Source organism: Fundulus heteroclitus, chromosome 1 (genome assembly GCF_011125445.2).
Source record: "Fundulus heteroclitus isolate FHET01 chromosome 1, MU-UCD_Fhet_4.1, whole genome shotgun sequence".
NCBI lineage: Eukaryota > Metazoa > Chordata > Actinopteri > Cyprinodontiformes > Fundulidae > Fundulus > Fundulus heteroclitus.
In genome coordinates this window covers 40,024,493-40,044,614 of record NC_046361.1, presented here as the reverse complement: position 1 = coordinate 40,044,614, position 20,122 = coordinate 40,024,493, and the positions used below count along the sequence as shown (strand labels likewise).

The following is a 20,122-nucleotide window of genomic DNA, read 5'->3' as shown; positions in this document are numbered from 1 at the left end:
ATGTTCTCGTTAGTGCCTGGATGTCCAGAGTCCCAGTTCATGAAGTTTGACTCATCATATTGGTAAAAGTCTTTATCTACCAATGACCAGTTCCAGCTGACCTCAGTGAAGTACAAACCATTCCAGAACTGTTGAAAAGAGTTAACCGTTACTAGTGAACTAGTTTAATCATATTTAACCTCCTGCTGCTTTACATCATCACCTGCTCCCATAAAGACTTGTAAAGTCTGCATTTTAGTTTTTGTGGGACATATAACATAGCTGTCATCAAAACATGGCTGAATGTCACCTGGCAGTTTCACTGTGAGTTTGTACATCTCTGTGAAAACATTATAAGCATGCATATCTAATAGTATTTAGATATAAATGTCATTTCCAGACATTTAGAAAGCATTTAGGTTTATCAGATGTGTTTCTACATAACTGAGTGTTTGGTTGATTTTACCAGCTTTATGGTGGTTATGCTTTAAACCTTTTCTGGTTTAGGCAGAAACTTTACAAGCATCATTTAAAAAATCAGCGTTCTCTGAGTGGCTTGCCTGTTGCTGACTCAGTTTTGTCTGTTGTCTTTCTACGTCATTCATATTCTCCAGTCAGAGCACATTATCAAGTAAACAGTCTTCCCCCTCCCCTCCTGCATCAACTGATGCACAGGCTGTAAATTGCGCTAGCATGTCTGACTGCTCCACTTGAGAGGAGGAAGGCAGAGCCCCCTCCCTGCATCGGCTTGAAAGGGAGGCAGTCACACGAAGCTGGGGAGCATGAATATCCAATATTGAACCTCAAACTAACTTCACAACGGTTACTAAAAAGGGGAGCTGATATGTCCGAGGGTGGTCTAAAATGCATGAAATTTCCACTTACTCACTAAGGACGAGGGAATCACAGCAGAGTGGCTGCAGTGCATTTATGGGGACTTTACTGATACAGTTTCCTGTGCGGGAATTCATGTCTGGGCTTTCAAAACGATTAAGTAAACAAAACTACTGTACCAAGTTGGTACAGAAACTTACGTCCCAGGTTGCGACCACAACATATAAGTCGCATATATAAGTCACAGCGGACTATACGCATTTATTTAGACATTTATGTCACACAACCCAAGACTATAAACTGACATTTAATCTGGCATGATTTATTAAATTACACAGCTACAACAACAACTGGCTGAATAACATGAAGCACATGAGGATGAATGGGGTAAATTAGTAACTCCAACCAGCAAGGTTTAACCCAGCGCATTAACACATAACCGTGCTATGACACGGATGTTTGAGAGCAACATAAAGCTCACGAACATCAAAGAAGTTATAACCCGCCTGGACAACAGACCTTTAAGCTAGCGCTAGCTGTTATTAGCTTCACAGACAGCCCAGTAACAGGGCTGTCGCGTTCTGGAACCTTGAAGCTGCACCATGCAACGCTCCGCTGTGTGAATGCAGACTGAAACAACATACAAACATGTGTTCAGACTTTGTTGTCTATAAGTTAATGTTTCAATTATTTGGTGCAGGAGCAGGATAGTTTTCACAAGCCTAGCTAGCCCTCTCCACCGTTGTTCTCTATCTCATTGTTCAGTCAATGACATCACAACATGGTGGCTGGATTTTCCATAACTGGTGCTGCGGAGCTATTTTAAACATCTAATATGTGCCTGACAATGAGCCTTTTTGACTTCTAACCGCACAAAACCCCATAGTTTGACTTGCTGTATTATTGTGTTGTAAACTGCATGAAGTTAAATTGAGTCATAAACTCTTTAAAGCATTCTCTAAAAGTGATGCAATTGTGACGTCCCCACCCCGTGAACGGGCCCCTAAGCGATGTCACGGCACAACATCGAGCACATCCGACTTCTTGTAACTTGTTGCAAACTGCGTCCGCAACTTTTATTCAGAATGGGGAATGCAAAAGAATGCAAAAGAGCACTTGCAGGCAAGTGGACATTCACACAAGTGTGGGGAAGAAGAGCATTATTCAAATAAACAACCAAGAGGCCAGGGACAATTCTGGAGGAGCTGCAAAGATTGAAAAGGTGTAAGTGAAAAAGCAAACAATAAGAAATCCTAGTTTCAGTTTGCCCCAAGTCATCTGCATGGCACGGTTAACATGTAGAAGCAGAGCTGGGGTAAGATGAGACCAATATTTTTTTTTTTTTTGCTGAATGCAAAACACTACATGTGGATGAACACTAACATGCACATTATGTTAATTCACTTTCTCAAAAGTGAAACACAGTGTTGGCAGAATCATGCTGTTGAAATGCCTTTTTTTCAGCAGGGATGGGGACGTGGGTCAGAGTTGATGGGAACATGGATGGAACTAAATTTATGTCAATCCTGGAAGAAAACCCATTAGAGGCTGCAGAGGACCTCAGACTGGGGTGGAGTTAAACCCTCCAGCAGGAGAACCACGGCAAACACACCACCAGAGGTAAAATAAGAAATAAAATGCATTGCCAAGGTTTGTAGAACACCTTATTTTAATGTGTTTTTCTACCAATCACCATTTAAAGGTTTTAGCTTTACCCAGGCTTCATTTTGCACTTAGCATGGAGGGTGAATAAATTCCAATTAGTTGTTAGGAGTTGCCAGTACTGCAGAAATCTGCAGATATGGAGACCATAGAGTCATTAACATTGCAAATGTGATACAAATAATTTTGAATGGCTGAGAAAAATAGACAAATCTGATCCAAGGTAAGTAGGAATACACAATATCACATTGTAGAGGGGTTGATATATTTAGATTTTATGACTATGGAATTGCATCTACTCCTTTTTTACATTATAACTTCCCTGCAGTATCTGACAGTTATGTGTTGTTTTGCATTTTAGGCTGCACAAAGAAAGTTTAAATGGCGAAATTAAAAGCTACCGGTTGTTCAAGAGGGTTAAAAGGAAGCTAAAGCTACTTGACATCACCTGCCTAGCAGTTCACTGCTGCTACTTTCCTTCATGCTTCCTGTTATTTCTGCTCAGCCATCATCCCTCTGTCCGCTAAGGGTGGAGACTTAAAATGCATTGAGATTTTCAGATGTCTCTCTGATATAAATATATTGATATACATTATTAAGCTAAAAGATTTTCGGTGGTATAGTGTCTTGGTCTTGATTTGTTAAGCAAAATGCTGAGCAATAAAATAACACGTTTATGTAAAATAAATGTTGAAGTGTTCTGAATTATAGCAAAGAAATATGAAAAATATCAACAAGAAAGAAAGGAGGGTTAACCAATCCACAACATTTATAAGCATGATCTTATCTTCAAAGAAACAGAGAGAAACAGTGACTTTACAGGTGTTGAAGAGCTGATGTTTCTCTGAATAGCCATATTGTTGAGGATGATGCTGACATCTGGGTCAACGGTAACCAGGTCTGTGTAGTGTTCTCTGCAGTACCTCTGAGCTTCAGTCCAGTTTTTTGGGTCATGAATGAAATGGTATTGTCGTTCAGAGAGAGAGGAGACGGTGCACAGAACTGCACAAACAGAGATGAGAACATCATTTGAAATGTCATTCTGCAAAATTTTCCATTTCAGGAATAAAATCTATGAAACTATGTAAACCTGATTTAACATCATAAAGAAGAGAAAAACTGTACTTGTTCAATAATAGCTTTTTTGTCAAGCAAATGTTTAAATTTGAATTAAATCAAGAAATATGATATATTAAAAGATCTAAAATTAAAAACTAATGCACTTGCCTGATGCCGCAGTGATATACCAAAGAATGTTCTCCATTTCTTCACATTCACTGGTCTCTAATGACTGCAATAACCTGTGACTGCAGAAATCTGACTGCAGAAATCCAGCTTCTTGTTTTTAACCTCAAGATGCAAAACCTTAGACAAGGTATTTGCATTTTACACAGCAGGAAATTCTAAAAAGACATCCTAACTCTGCCACCTCCCAACTTTGTGACATGCATTTTCGATTTTAGTCTTTGGTTTTAAATTCTCATTGAACTTTAAAGTAATTCAATGTTGCAATATTTCAAAGCATTACAACTATTTTCATGTTATTTTTTCTTTCAAACCCTTATCAATGTGTTATGAACGTGAATCAGGCAAACCCAGTATTCAAACCAAATGGTATAAGGAAACACAGGATTTAATGAACATGCAGGGACAGGCAGGCTCAATGGTCAAAATGGCAGTCCAAAATCCGGTACACGGAAATCAGTCCAAAACAGGCAGAAGTACAGACCAGGATAAGGCAAACTCAGAAGATCTCAAGACAGGTCCAGGTCGGAAAAACAGGTAAGCAGTCATACAGGGCAGGAAAAATCAGGTTCAGGGATCAGGCTGGCTTAGAAGTCAAAAAGGAAATCAGGGTAAGATCTACAGGTCAGTCAAAAAGAGAATGCTGGACAAAACTCACTGAAGGCTTGTTAATGATCTGGCAGATTGGAGAGGTTTGTAGCAGGACTATATAGGGGAGTGGAGTGAGCAGGTGAACGGGAGTGAAGACTAATCACAAGTGACAGGTGGAAATAATCAAAGGAAAGGTGGTAACTGAAATGAACTGAACTGATTTTTTAGTGACTGGAGGTTGACAAGTGAGCAGATCTGATTGGCTGGTAACTGGTGTTCGGGGAGTGACAGATAAACAGATTGAGTGAGCTGGCAGATTGCTGGGAGGAGACAGAACTGAACTGGAAACATACATAAAATCAAACTACAATAAAATCTAACCTATTCCATAAAGCAAAACTAATACAGAACCTAAACCTAAGACTAAACAAAACCCAAATCCTGACACAATGTTGACGTTGTTACCATACCATATTATCCACGCATTTAAACTATTACTTAAAGAATAGATTTCAATTCTGCTCCATATGAACATCTGCTAATTGCCTTATGAATAACTCATGATCACTTTGTGGCCATTATCTGTTTGAAATTCTTACTCTTAAGTTATTTTGTTTTCTATAATTAAATGTTGCTATAATTAGAAATAATAGCACTATTTTCATATTTAACCTGTACATATAAAGGAATAGGATTTCCTTCAAGCTGTTATTGATGTTCCCACACCATGTAAATTAACAGTTTCAAATTCAGGCAAATGTTACTTTTTCCATAACATTTTATGTCCCCTGTTGTATCTCCTCCAGGTGATCACAAACATTGTTTCTTAATTAAGATAATACACAGTGTCAATGAGACACTGATAAATGTAGCTTTCCCAAGGAAAGAGATGAGATTTTTATTAGACTATTCAGTTTTATTACGAATCATGCAGGCTCTCTCTCTCTCTCTCTCTCTCTCTCTCTCTCTCTCTCTCTCTCACACACCCACACACACACACACACACACACACACATACACACACACACACCCACACACACACCCACACACACACACATGTATTCTTTACAAAATAGACTAAGGTTAATGGTATTTCTTTAATATCAGATGAATAGAACATTTGTTGAATCGTTGAAACAGAAGGACGATATTACAAATTGTGTAACTTCACGGTCCAGTAGAATAACATTCTCAGTGTTTATGATTTTCTGTGCTTAATTAGAAATAAAACACAATGATCATTTATTCTACAATGCTCTTTCAAAGAAATGGTTATGCGACACACTGATCTATTGAATCTATCTATCTATTTTACAACCTGTGCATTAGTTATAAACAGACCTCAACTTTTATGGAAAGTTAAGAGTGTGATCATGTTAATTTTCATGCCGAGTGCCTCAAGGGTCCATGCTTGGGCTCTTCCTCTTCTCTCTTTACCCTGTGCTTATGCAGTCAGTTATAGGAAACCAGTATATAACCTTGTTTTTAGACAAAAGAGTCAGACTTTTATGACACTAAAAAAGGAAAATAGTTGCTCAAAAACTAAACTTCTGAAAGGCTTTGCAGAAATCATGGATGTCACCAAAGTTTATGTTGTTTGGACCCATTGATGTCTCTAACATCAGTGTTGACCTAGGACCTTAAAGTCAGTATCTGACACTGACTGCTACAGACCTGAGTATAAAACTTGAGAATAATCTTAACTTTGATGCACAGTTAAAATCTGTGGTCCATTCCAGATTTTTCAAACTGAGACAGCTGACTAAAGATTTTAATCTATGCTTTAAATACAACTCACTTAGATCACTGCACTGCACTTTACTCTGGGCTTAACAAAACTCTTGTTGCTTGATTGTAGCTGGTCCAAAATGCTGCTGCTCTTCTTTTAACTGCTAGCAGAAAATGATACACATTTCTCCAGTTTTAGCAGCAATTCATTGGCTACTGCTTCACATTCGGATTGATTTTCAAATTATTTTATTTGTTTTGAAATATCTTCATAGCCTTGCCTTCCAGTACGTGTTAGACCTGGGTCATCTGCACGCTCCCTCCCATTGGTTCAGGTCTGCAGATCAGTTTTTATTAGTCATCCGAAAAACAAAGAGTGCAAAGAGGTAACCACACTTCCTCTGTCGTTGCACAAAACTTTGGATTCAAGTAGTTTTACATATCAGGCAGAACGTTTCACTTTCTGTGTTTAATGTTCTCTTAAAACAGATTTTTTTTCCCAGTTTGAGATGTTAGCTTTTGAAGTTTTTGTTGTTTGTTTTTGTAGATCTGAATTTCATTTTACATTTTGCTGGGTGTTATTGGATTATTATCCTAACGTCACTGTGACCTGATGCCACTTCGGAAATGTGTACACTGGAGACACGAGAACTGCACATCAGCTCTACTATCGGCTGATTGTCCAGGCCAATGCTTGTGTATTTTACTGCGCAGTATGATGCATGTCCAGGATATGACTGTCTTTGTTTTGTCTCATGGCAAGGCTGCTGTCAGGTATTACTAAGATATGTCCCATTATCATTTTTATGCGTGAGAAATGCCATGTGAGGCATGTGTGCGTGTGAAGTCAGGGAAATGCATGTGTCACACAGTCATTGCATGAGAGTTGAGACCTCTGGTTATACAACTGTTGGAATTAATGTTTATACTTCATTAACCGATTTGTCTTGTTATGATGTAGTAATGTAAGCTTCTGATATAATCATATTACTCACATGATAGCTTAATCATGTCTGTACGAAGAAACAGAAGACACTCTGTTTCTTCCCATTCTGAAACAAGAAGGCTCATCTACAAGTTTATGTGCTGACTGGACGTGATTGCTCAGCTGTGTATCTTTGTTGACAACTGAGGCTGTAACTATCTGTTCCCCCACCCTTCAGTACGGCCTCAGTACTGTAACTAGGGAAACGGCCCAAACTTAATAAAACCGAGGAGAACGCTGAGACCGGCAGAGTGGGTTGGAGATTGTAACTGTACGGTCTCTTCCTACTCTCCTCGCCAGCCAAACCAAACTAATTGACTTTTTGCCTTTCTTTCCCTGTGTTGTATGATGTTTTAGGTAATTAGACCTGACAACAACTTTATAAAAGTATGGAAAAAACATGAATCTCATGAGCGTAACAAATTCTAAATTCAACAGAAACTGTTTCTGGCTGTCTGAAACTCTTTTTTGAGAGGCGCCTGGTTGTAGACCTCCACTGTTAGGCCTGGAAGTTAGAATGTTTGTGCATGGTTTCTTGTGTTTTTCGTAAATATAGGTGGCGCTGTGAAGGTAGCGTTAAGTCATTAATGGCGCAAATTACAGAATGTTACATATTGATTAGTGTTGTCGTTTTAAAGATAAGCTAGGTGACTCCAAAGTTTACTTTGACCAATAGTTAGCATAAACACCTAATGATTCTTAACTTTTTAGTGAATAACATAAAGTAACTGGATTTGTTTATATGTAACAATATGAAATATTTTTGTAAAGTCTGCAGTCGTGCATTAGTTGGGCATAATCACAAAATTGTAGACATCTCTATGTCACATACATTTGCTGACTTCAGGTTTTCTATGTGTCAGGATGTATTTTCTTCATGTTTTAAATTTCTTAACCCATAAGAACACACAATGGCACCACCAAATGCACTTTAGATGTCCCAGACTCTTCCCTATAAAGCTAAGTGTCTGACATATGTAATGTAAATTCAAATAAAAGGGAATTTTTGTGTAACCCAGCAGTAAAAACTGTCAGGTTTACTTATTGTCAAATAAGGAATGTTTACCACTAATTCCTTTACATGGTGCAACATAAGTGTACTTGTAGTTTTTATGCATCAAATCATGGTTACAGATGTTATGAGTTTTACAGATTTAGCATGATGCCCTATTAATATTTCATACAACTGGCACCACAAAAAGCCCGTGGAAATGATGTCCATGAAAATACCCCATATTGATCATTTTAATAACTATTATCTTTATTGCAACTGTCCTTTAGAAAACTTTCCCAGTCACTAAATCCTGGCAAATGGATAGAGAAAACTGGATTACAAGTTCAGGTAAGAGTATAAAGTACGTCTAATACGTGTATTCATATTAATAGTTGAATACTTTAATACTTTAAAATAACTACATAACTAACATTTCTGATATCTAGAGTTTTCCAGCATAACCATACGGGACCTACTGTGGCATCTTCATGTTGATGGTAGTAGACATCATTTGTTATAGATTAATTATTTGTGTAATTCTGTGTGCATTAAAGATATCTGTATTAAAATGTATATGTTTATTCTTAGAGTACCCTTTACACCACACTGGATGCTCCCTATGACATATCTGTTGAAAGTTGATTCATGCAATCAAAATAAACTTATTACAACAACAAAACATTTATTATGACACAGTGTAAGTTTTATTTTGTGTGTGTGTTCATTTTCCAGATGGACATGCCACTTTTGCGACTGGGTTGGCGTATCACCCTTATGAAAAATTTGACCTTGGAAGGGGAGACAGCAAAGATTCTGTTATTTGACTTGAAGTTGTTACAATAAATAATTCTGTTTGCAGCTTGTGTTTTAGATATTACAGCTGATCATTTTGCTTATCTATATGTTCAGGAAGAGGTGCAGCAAGCAGAGTGGACACTTGTGTGGACACTCCAGTGGAAGATGTGAGCTTTTTCACAGTATCCGTCAGTGTGAAAACTTTGGTGCAGATATCTTTCTTCCTGTCTTTTCTATAGGACGCAGTTGAAGATTGCATTCCATATTTATCCTATATTGTTAATGGAGAATTATTCTGAAGACACTAGGCCTCACGAGACTCAGACATAGGAGGCTTGGAGACATGATGGCTGGGTATGAGATCCACTGTTTGCTGATTGAAAGGTCAATGCTTGTGTGTTAATATGCAGAATACTGATAGGATAGACTGGGTCTGTTTTGTCTAACAGTCTGTCTAACTGTTAACTGTTTTGTCTTTTGTAATTTCCCTCTGGGATTATTAAAGTATGTCTGATTCTGATTCTGATAACTGCAGGGCTGCTGTTGGGTTTTAGGGAGAGCCAAAAGTGAGGAGGGGCAGAGAGGGCAGACGCAGACTGCAGCGGGACTGTGGGGTGCGATTACTTTCCAGCTATGTGATCTCGGCTCTGTTTCTCAATAAAAGTGCTGGAACTTCATCACCGCCGTCTCCTTATTCAGTAACTCTGGGAAGTCCGTTATTATTGTCTAGAATTCCATCCACACATATTCTTGCTGCTTGTTTTTCCTCTTCCTCTGTCATGTTTGGAATCACGTTGTACATAATACCCTAACAGTAATAAAGTAAATCATCACGGGTTAGGTGTCGATGGAGCTTTTGTATGTATAAAGTAGGGCTTAACGATAATTAAAAAACAATGTATATTGATCGATAGACGTACATCGATCATAGAAAAAAAAGGTAAATAAAAAGTTCAATAGAACAACAGTTTTCCTTCCTGTTGCATTCTAGCCAATCATGTAGGTTAATATTACAGTCATTACATCCTCCCAACCAATCACAAGCGCAGACCCAGGAACACTCCATTACTAAGCTCCGTACCTTCAAGGAGTTCACCCAGCACATATTCTATTTTCTTTTATAAAAACTTTTAGATTTGGTTAAGAGTTGGTTGAATAAAGGGTTGAGTTTTAATTGTTTGTGTGTTCTGTACATAAAAATCAGTCGCTACGCAACAGGATAAAATGTCCAGGGCTGCACTTAAACTATGTTTTGAATTTGTTGATAATTATCGATATTAATCAGTATGATTTTTATTTCATCTATATGCTTTTTTTTCTATATCGTCTTTAGCCTTTTTTGGTGAAGCACATTTGTTTGGCATAACTACAGCAGGCAAAGCACCATTCTATCTGCCATTAAACCGGACATGACATGGAGGCAAAAGTATTGATTTATCTTTTTATTACCTAGTTGTTTAGAATTTCTCTCTGTACTCCATTTTGTGTTATTCTGAAGCACTTTTGATATACATTTACCAAGCAAATAAGTGTCCCATAACATTGCTGAGCCTCAGTCTTACCAAACTAAGCAACTGAATATTACAGTATTGGCTCAACTGAGATAAAAAGCAGGTGAACCCATAGGAAAAAATTAGGGTTATTTTTTTTACCAGAAAAGGTTACAAAATATGAATACTGAGCTCATAAAGGAGGTCTAAGAATCTAAATTTAACGCCAGCAAACACAGGGAACTTAACAAACCAATTGACTCCTCAAACAGAACAAAACCAACCCAATAAAGAAATGACAGCCAATAATATAAATATAGCCTGATTAGACCATTAAAACACAATAAAGGTAACAAAATCCAATAAACCACTAACTACAAGGAAACTACAGTTAAGTGTGTTAATGAACTAAACACCATGATTTAAAAACAAAAACGTACTTCAACTGAAGGAAAAACTACAAATCCCCCTCTCCAGCAGGAGCTGGTGGTCCAGTTACCACCTCAATCTATTTAGCTGCTCTACCCACCAAAACTTGCAGGGGAAGTAATAAACTAATAAAAGAAACAAGATTTGATCAGAATCTCAGTGAAAATTTTGTTTATGGAAATACATGAGTAAACTGAATATAGGTGCCTGCAAACTGAAGCCTCAGTGCCTCACTTATGTCTCAATGTGATTCTCTAGAGTCCCAAAGCCTTAAAAATGGGTTGCAACTATTTTGAGACGATATATTTCACATCTGTTTAACGGAACAATAAGTAATATATTTACTGCAAAATCAACCTAAATCATAATTGTTTATAAGGAAGTAACATCCCCTATAAACAATCGATCCTCTCCATCAACAATATCTTAGTCAAGTTTATCTCCTTTATAAATTAGAGGTACGGAAATAGAACAAAATAAAATATCATAGACATATTCTGTGGATTTAAAATTCAGTGGGGATTCACAGCAACGACACAATGTTGAGGAAACGGCTATTGTCCATGTCAGGCTGTGTGTATTTGTTCCAATTGGAAACATTAGGTGTCATATTTATTGCTCCTTTAAGCTTCATGGTTGTACATGTCTGGCAGGTGAGCAAACCCTTTTTCACATGGGACCAGGTTGGCTACAATAGCTTTTTTCGCTTAATAAATTGAACACTTCTTTTTATAATCACTCAGGTAATTTTTAAATTAACATTTATTTTATGATTTGAAACATTTATGGGACAAAAAAGCAAAAACTAAAGAAATCTAAGGGGGGTAAAATATTGTCTTTTACTGATCGACTTTGACATAATTTGTTCTAATAAAGTAATCCGACCATGTCTTACTGAAAGAAAAAAAAAACAACACAGACACTTCATGTGGTGGACAAAAAGGAGCTTTATTTGAGCAATAATGAAGGCCCTGAGCCTAAATGCTGGAATATTTTTTTTTATATAGACTAAATGTGATATTTCCATTTATATTACTTTGGGTTGGGTTTTTTGTTGGTCCCAACAGATTTGGATGGTAATATCTGCCTCTTGGAGCCTCCTGTCCCAACAGTACCCCATACAGTTGTCAGTAGCCTACTCCATACACCATCAATTATGAAAAATAGTATTATAAAGTTTACTTTATGAAATGCTCATCTTCACAGGATGATGGGGATGGAAAAAACGTTTCTGCTGCCACAGACAGGCCTACAGAGGTAATTTTAATATTACATTTATATGTGGAGTAGCCTATAGAATCCAAGTTTATATCTATAAATGGTCATTCTTATCTCTACCCCCCAGAGTGTGGAATAACAGCAGGAGGAAGGTCCATCAACTTCTGGTGCACAGATGGACACAGTTCAGTGATTTACAGTAAATGCCACAGTTTCATTCTGAATTTTAGACTACATTCATGATGTAACTCTAATCTAATGTATTTTCAGTTGCCAGTTAAGGAGTTATATAGACTTCTTCTTATTAAAAAGATAGAAAAAAACAGCAAAGAACTTGTATACTTGGACCGCCAGATCCAAAAGGCAGATCTGGAAATCGACATTCTGAAACTAAAGCTAGAGGTGAGTGTATGGTCACAGGTGAATTCTAGGAAGTATTGAAACTATTTTAAAATCTTTATTTTTTTTAGCAAATGAAGAACACCATATAAATTGCTGTGATAGGATAGGGATATGACAAAAAATCCACTCTGGGCCTCAAAATCCTTTCCCGACGTAAATGTAACTCCCTACGAAGTAATACAGCCTCTTCGTCAACAGGATCATCCATAAAAGGTCATGTCATTTCATTCCCTTTGATGCGCTCTGCTGAAATGTGAGCAATGAATATATCCCCAAAGAATCAATGAGGTGTTTAAACACCACTTCCTCTTTAAAAAAGGGGAGGAGACCAAAATAAACTGGGTTTTCTGAAGAAAACCTGCTCCCGACCAGGTTAGGTTCACAGAGTAAATTGCCATGGTAACTGACTCTGAGTATAAATTATCTCTCTTTCAGAAATGGGCTTGACTTACTCTGCTTTCTCAGGTTTAACTTACCTCCCTTTCTGAAACAGAAAACCCAGAGTTTCCCTCATTTCAGGGTTAACATACTCAGAGTTTTCACTTAACCTCCTTTCTGAAACAGGCCCCTGGAATCTAAAATACCTCAGATTGGAAATGTGGAGAGAGGACAGCAGAGGGCAGAAGGGAGAATCATCAGGACAGCGCTTCCCTCCATCCTTGACACTGGTGGCAGACGCTGCCTGACCAGTGCTCAGACAACCATAAAAGACTCCTTCAACCCCCAATATGGACTGTACACCTTGCAGACCCCCCATACATACCAAACTAGTCACTTTACATGGACACTGTGAACCCTATATGGTGCGCTGGCAACAAAATTATTATTTGAGTAAAGGCTTACCACTAAAGCAAACAAATGTTGTCTTCCGGGCACAGTTCCAGTCTGCCCATTTCCCTGAGGAGCCAGGGCCAAAGTATGCTACTGCACAAATTTCTGTTGCAACATCAGGTTCAGAGTCTGCCCAGTATCTCAGTGAGGGTTTCAGGCCATCCACCCACATCCAGGGACTTCTGAAAAGACCAATCCAGGCAAACTGTCCCCCAGGAATCATATCTCTGATCCTGGTGTTTTCCAAATCATTTCTAACACTGGCCAGGTCTGTGTGGTGTTCTCTGCAGTAGCTCTGAGCTGCGGTCCAATTCATGTTAATGTTGATGTAAACAAAAGTCACATTCTGACCTGAAAACAGACGACAGTTAATTGGAAACAAAATTGCGAAACTGTAGGGCTTGGTGGTTTTGTTTGATTTACAGACCTTACCTTCCACATCAGAGCAGATTACGTTATAGGATGTTTTACAGTCCTTGTCATTCCACTTTCCATTTGAATCTGTTGTCACACAATAGTCAAAATATCCATATTCATTTGGTTGAGTAGACAACCAGCTTCTAAACTCAGTTTCGCCATCTTTGTAGAAACTGCTGTCAGATATTGACCATTTCCAGTTATTCCTGTCATCATACAATCCAATCCACACTGGCTGCAAATAACAATAATAATAATAATAATAATGATAATAATAACTAAACTATAGAATGTTAAAGCTCCATATTTAATCCCATTTCTATCCTTCCTGTTAGTCCTAATTCTCTGTTTTTCATAGTCACACTAAGAAGACAGACACCCCAACCATTTGTATGGTTCAGTGAATAAAACATGAGGGGTTATTCATGAATTGCTTACTTTTTGCTCACAGCACCTGCTTTATTTATATTCTCTGCAGAAAATAATTTCCCAAACTGCTCCACTGTTTCCTGTTTTCCTGTGTGTTACCACAACTATAAATGGGCCTTATGTGGGTCTAAATCAGAAGAAAAAATGTCTGTTTTGTCCTGTCATGTCTATGACATCTGTTTTTACTCACATTGGCTTTTTACCTGATTTATTACAGTCCAACTGCTCTTTTTAAAATTACCGCAGCATTTCTTATTGCTACACAGCAAGAAAGGGTACTTTAAAAGAGAAGGTCTTTAACTGTTGAAACAGCATTTACAATAATCTTTCTCATTAAGGGAGGTCTGAGATGGGCCTGTAGTTCTCCAGTAGTAGTTTGTCTAAATTGTTCTTTTTCAGCAGTGGTTTGATAATTGCTGTTTTAAGGAACTCAGGGAAAACACCTGACAGAAGGGACGTGTTTATTATCTGAGTCAAATCAGACACTATGACAGGCAGAACTTTCTTAAAGAAAACTGTGGGGAGAACATCAAGGCAGCAGGAGGAGGAACTTAGCTGCTGAATCATTTCCTCTAAGCTTTTGTTGGTTATTTGAATGAATTGGAACATTTTGTCAAGATCAGTTCTAGTTGTGTCTGTCTTCTGTAACCCCAGTCGGTCGAGGCAGATGACCGTTCATACTGAGCCCGGTTCTGCCGGAGGTTTTTTTCCCCGTTAATGGGTGGTTTTTCTTCCCACTGTCGCTTCATGCTTGCTCAGTATGAGGGATTGCAGCAAAGCCATGTACAATGCAGATGACTCTTCCTGTGGCTCTACGGTTCCCCAGGAGTGAATGCTGCTTGTCGGGACTTTGATGCAATCAACTGGTTTCCTTATATAGGACATTTTTGACCAATCTGTATAATCTGACCCAATCTGTATAATATGATTGAACTTGACTTTGTAAAGTGCCTTGAGATGACATGTTTCATGATTTGGCGCTATATAAATAAAATTGAATTGAATTGAATTGAATTGAATAGTTGAATACAGTTTTGGTTCTGAACTTGATATGGATGTACAGACTCATCCTTTGATCTTATGGATTTTCTCTGTAAAGAAGTTAGCAAATTCATTGCAGGCCCTGGTGGAGTGGAGTTCAGAAGTAACAGACACAGGATGGTTTGTTAACCTGTTGACTGTGGCGAATAAGACACGAGTTTTATTAATGTTTTTGTTGATAAAGAAAGATTCCCTTGCATTTTTCAGTTGTAAGTTATATCTGTAAAGTCTGTCTTTATAGATGTAAAGGTGAACCTGGAGTATAGTCTTTCTCCATCTGCGTTCAGCTTTTTGACACTCCGTTTTGTTCACTTCTAACTGCTGGAGAACTGCTCCACAGCATTTTTTTTTACTTACGAATAATCTACGTTGTTTTTACGTTCAACCAAGTTCAACTATGGACTCTTTGATCTCAGGGCATGATCTTTTAAAAGTCCCCAAGGAGCTTTTTCCTTTCGTGCCCCATCTCAGTGGAACAATCTCCCTTTAGACATTTGGCAGCCATGTTCTGTGGAGGTTTCTAAAGCCAAGCTAAAGACCTATTGATTCACTTTATCTTATACAGCCTAATTTAATGCCTAAACCATATCGTTTTAATATTGGTGTTTTTTGTTTTTATGTTATTACAGTTTTCATTGATTGCTTTGACCTGTTTGAAGAAACTGGCATCCTCTCAGTTTTCATCATCACCATCTCAGCAGAGCATTTTCATTGGTTTGAGACATTTTCCCTGCCCTTTTGCAAAACAGTTAACGCAGATGTCATTCAAGCAATCCAAACTCCATTGCTTTAGCTGTGGTAGCATAACAAAAACCATATGTTCCAAGCTTTTTAGAAACTTCTTCATCAGTATGAAATCACTGAAGCACCTGTTTGACACTTCTTCACACAACTTTTAAATTTGCAGTCAGTCTGCAGGCCTTAAAAGGGGCTATGTTGTGTGTTGTTCTTTGCAAGAATGGATGGTCTTGAGAGGCAGAGTAAGAGGTAGATGGGTCCATATGCTAGGTAGAGGTGGAGGTTTAGCTAGAAGGGCTCAAGTTACAGACAAAATTCGGGCAACTGTGATTGACCATGTAGTAAATCATGGCCTTTCACATAGAGAGGCTGGATAAAGAGTTTAACCTGTTCTCAACAGAAACACTGTTGCATCCACTGTCAGAGTTTTCCGACTGGAGAACAGGTAATGTTGCTATACAGTATATACATTTATCTGTAGTGATATACAGTATTTCATGTAATTGTTTTCCACATTTCATATATTCTTTACAGAATTGAAAGGCTACCGGCTGGTGGTGGTAGACTCAAAATTTTCAGTGTTGAGCAGAAGGCAGCCATTGTGAACATGGTTCTGGCAAATAACGCCATTAGGCTGTGTGAAACCTGGGCAGCAGTGATTGCAGATCAGGGCGTATTTAAAAATGTAAATACTGTGAGTGTGACCACAATTAACCGTGTCCTCAGAAGGAACCATATGGCAATGAAACAGCTTTACAGAGTTCCATTCCAGAGGAACTCTGATGCTGTGAAGGAGACTAGATGCCAATATGTGGAGGTAAGGAAACATTACAGCACTATACTCTTATTCCTTGGCAAATCATGCAGTTACTTTATTGTCAACTGGGGTTACTTTTATGTACGTTAATGTAATTTTGATGATTTTCTTTTTTGTTCATTAGCGAATCATGGAGCTTAAAGCTGAGGAGGAACTTCATGTTTTCATTTATGTTGATGAAGCCGGCTTCAACCTCTGTAAACGGTTGAACGGTTGAAGAAATTACGTTGCGACGTGGGAGGAACCTCATTGGCCATAGGCCACCGTTACAGTTCCAGGGCAGAGGGGCGCCAACATAACTATGTGTGCTGCTATTTCCAATGTTGGAGTGCTTTGTCATATTCCAGCGATTGGCCCCTACAATACTGAGCGCCTCATTGCATTTCTTAACACCCTGCATGACAGGCTCATCCCACCTCAGGAGAGAAGGGTGTCGAAGCCTGGCATGCCACTCTTTGTGATAATCTGGGACAATGTGAGAGGCATGTCATGGATGGATCAGGCATGCAAGAAGATTTTTCCCCAGGTGCATCGCAAGGGAAAATATTGAATGTGATGAAGATGAGGCCATGTGGCTTATTCGTCAGGAAAGAATGGACTAATAGAAACAAACAGCCCTAGTATTTTCTGTTGGAATCTTTCATTTTTTTGAATATTTCATTTGTTTATCTGTAAAAAAAGAATGAAAAATCAATAAAATTTGCATCACATCTTATCTGCCTCTGGATCAATTTTTTGCAAGGCAAATTAGACTACAAATGATACTGTAAGCTGCGTACAGTCTTTGGCTATAATGAACAGCAATGCTGCACTTATTCACACTGAGTGTGGTATTTTGTATTTTGTTGCCCCTTGTGTAATGAATGATTAGAATGGCGCAAACATTTGTGTGCAGGTTGTGTTGTTTGAGGGCAAAATTTGGTTTTGGTTCATATTTTAAATGTTTTTGCAGAGTTGGAGCCTTTTGCAAACAAAATGTGTAATTTTGACCATTGTTGCTACTGTTTAGGCCTCTGCGTTAACTGTTTTGAAAAAAAATGTGGGTTTTGAGTTGACTGCTGCGTCAATCTATGAAAACTGTAAATTTTATTGTTTTACTTCTTGTTTTAGTATTTTTATCATCTACTGTTCAGCACTTTGAAGAAAAGCACTTAATAAATAAAGTTATTATTATTATTATTATTATTATTATTATTATTATTATTATTATTATTAATTATAATACTATTAACCTGTTTTTTATATTTTCATTTATCTCTTTGCATGGTTTTCTTCTTGTATATTGAGTTTTTCAAGTAGTTTGGTCACCATTATTGTGGATATGGAAAGGGCAATATAAATAAATTATAAAATTTAAATAACTTCAGCTAAAAAAACAGTACTGTAAAGTCTTTAAATGCTAATTATAATCTGAGCAGTAATGTTTCCTTGATGGAATGAACGGAAACTACCCATTGTCTGAAAGTTCAGAAACTTTGAACAAAGAGAGAAAAAAGGAAATTACATAGCGATTTGCATCCTTGAAGATTTTGTTTAGAGTTTTCACATCTTCCATGTCATGTACAGTTGCCAGGTCTGCGTATTTTTCTCTGCAGTACATCTGAGCATCCATCCAGGTTTTACTTTCATTAATAAAATGGAACTGACGTGCAGTGATGATGTGCAGCACTGGAGTAACACAAAAACAGTCATCAGAACTGAGGCAAAAGGGTCACTGACTTCTGAAATCTGTCCAGTAACTATTTAAAACATACTGTGTAAGTGGAATAATAATAATAATAAACTTTTATAACAGTACTTGCCTGACGCAGCAGCGATTATGTACGGTAAAGCCATTCTTCTTAGTTCCCTGCTCTGATCTGTCAGTTTGAGTCTGTGGATAAGCAGAAAATTGAAAAGCTATTTGCATTCTTCATAATCTGTTTTTCCTGAAAAATTATTCAAAACTGTTTTATTTACATAGGCAAGGTCACAAGTAACACATGCTTACATCTGATTGTGGACTTAAAAGAAAAAGATAAAGATAAAGAAAAAAAAATTGAAAATCAGAAACATGGGAGACCTGAGTCCTGAGGTATGGCAATGTAGAGCTTAGTCTCCTGACTAAAAGCAAGAATGTTCACCCAAAAACCAAGAAAAAAACTAATTTTGATGTGGAGAATATCAAGAAAGGGTAAGTGATGGCTTGGAGACAGATGGGTAAAAAGTCAGTGAAGGACTGAAACACGAGGATACCAATGCTAGAAGATAAGATGGATAAGGAGGGGGAACCAGTGAGTCTGATGCGTATTCTCCAGGAACTAAGAGGATTTAGGCAGGACAACAACCAAAAGCTTGAAGGTGTTCAAGACAAAATCACAGGAATCAACCCGAGACTAGATGAAGCAGAGGCAAGAATTGTGGCAACTGAGGAGAAGTTCCAAAACACTGAACAGGTGCTAGTGGAAACGTTAACAATACAAGAGCAACTCTGGGATAAACCTACGCATCAAGAAGACCGTGTAAGGAGAGAGAATCTGAGGAGGTTATACAGGATATACAGAATCAGAATCAGACTCAGACTTACTTTAATGATCCCAGGGGGAAATTATTTTTTGTTACATGCTCCAGAATACAGACATTATATATCATTCCACACAAGGTAATACCATGTAACAATAATATCACTTCCCTTGGGAATCCAAGTGAAGTGATGGTGACTTGTGCAAAGAACAGTGCAGATAATGCATAAATGACAGTTACAGAGGGGGGGGGGAGGGGGGGTAGAATAACTGAGGGAGGCGTTGTAGAGATTGATGGCCACAGGCAGGAATGATTTCCTGTGGCGCTCTGTGGTGCATCTGGGTGAGAGGAGCCTTCTGCTAAAGGAGCTCCTCTGCTGGTCCAGTGTGTCATGGAGAGGGTGTGAGACATTGTCTAAGATGGACTGTAGCCTGGACAGCTTCCTCCTCTCTACCACTGCCGTCAGAGTGTCCAGCTCCTCTCCCACAACATCCCCCACCCTCCTGATCACTTTGTTCAGTCTGTTGTTGTCAGCAGCCCACAGCCCACTGCCCCAGCATGTGACAGCGAAGAAGAGCGTGCCGGCAACAACAGACTCATAAAACATCCTCAGCATCGTCCCACAGATGTTAAAGGACCTCAGCCTCCTCAGGAAGAAGAGTCGGCTTTGGCCCTTTTTGTAGACCGCCTCGGTGTTCCTGGTCCAGTCCAGCTTATTGTTAAACTACACTCCCAGGTACTTCTACTCCTCCACAGTGTCTACAGGGACCCCCTGGATGGAAACAGGGGTCACAGGTGTTTTTGTCCTCCTCAGATCCACTATTAGCTCTTTAGTCTTTGTCACGTTGAGCTGCAGATGGTTCACCTCACTCCAAGTGACAAAGTTGCCCACAAAAGTCCTGTATTCACTCTCATCACCCTTTTCAATGCAGCCAACTATTGCTGAGTCATCAGAAAACGTCTGAAGGTGACAGGACTCAGTGCAATAGTTGAAG

At 38.4% G+C, this 20,122-nt stretch overlaps 1 long non-coding RNA gene across 1 annotated transcript; it reads right to left on the bottom strand.

Annotated features, from left to right (window-relative positions):
• Positions 1–69: 69 nt before the first annotated feature.
• LOC118563469 lies at positions 70–18,285 on the bottom strand. Its single transcript, XR_004931241.1, has 4 exons — positions 18,130–18,285; positions 13,616–13,835; positions 13,196–13,534; positions 70–128 (listed from the first exon to the last, which is right to left on the bottom strand). It is a non-coding gene; the product is annotated as an uncharacterized LOC118563469 (long non-coding RNA).
• Positions 18,286–20,122: the final 1,837 nt, after the last annotated feature.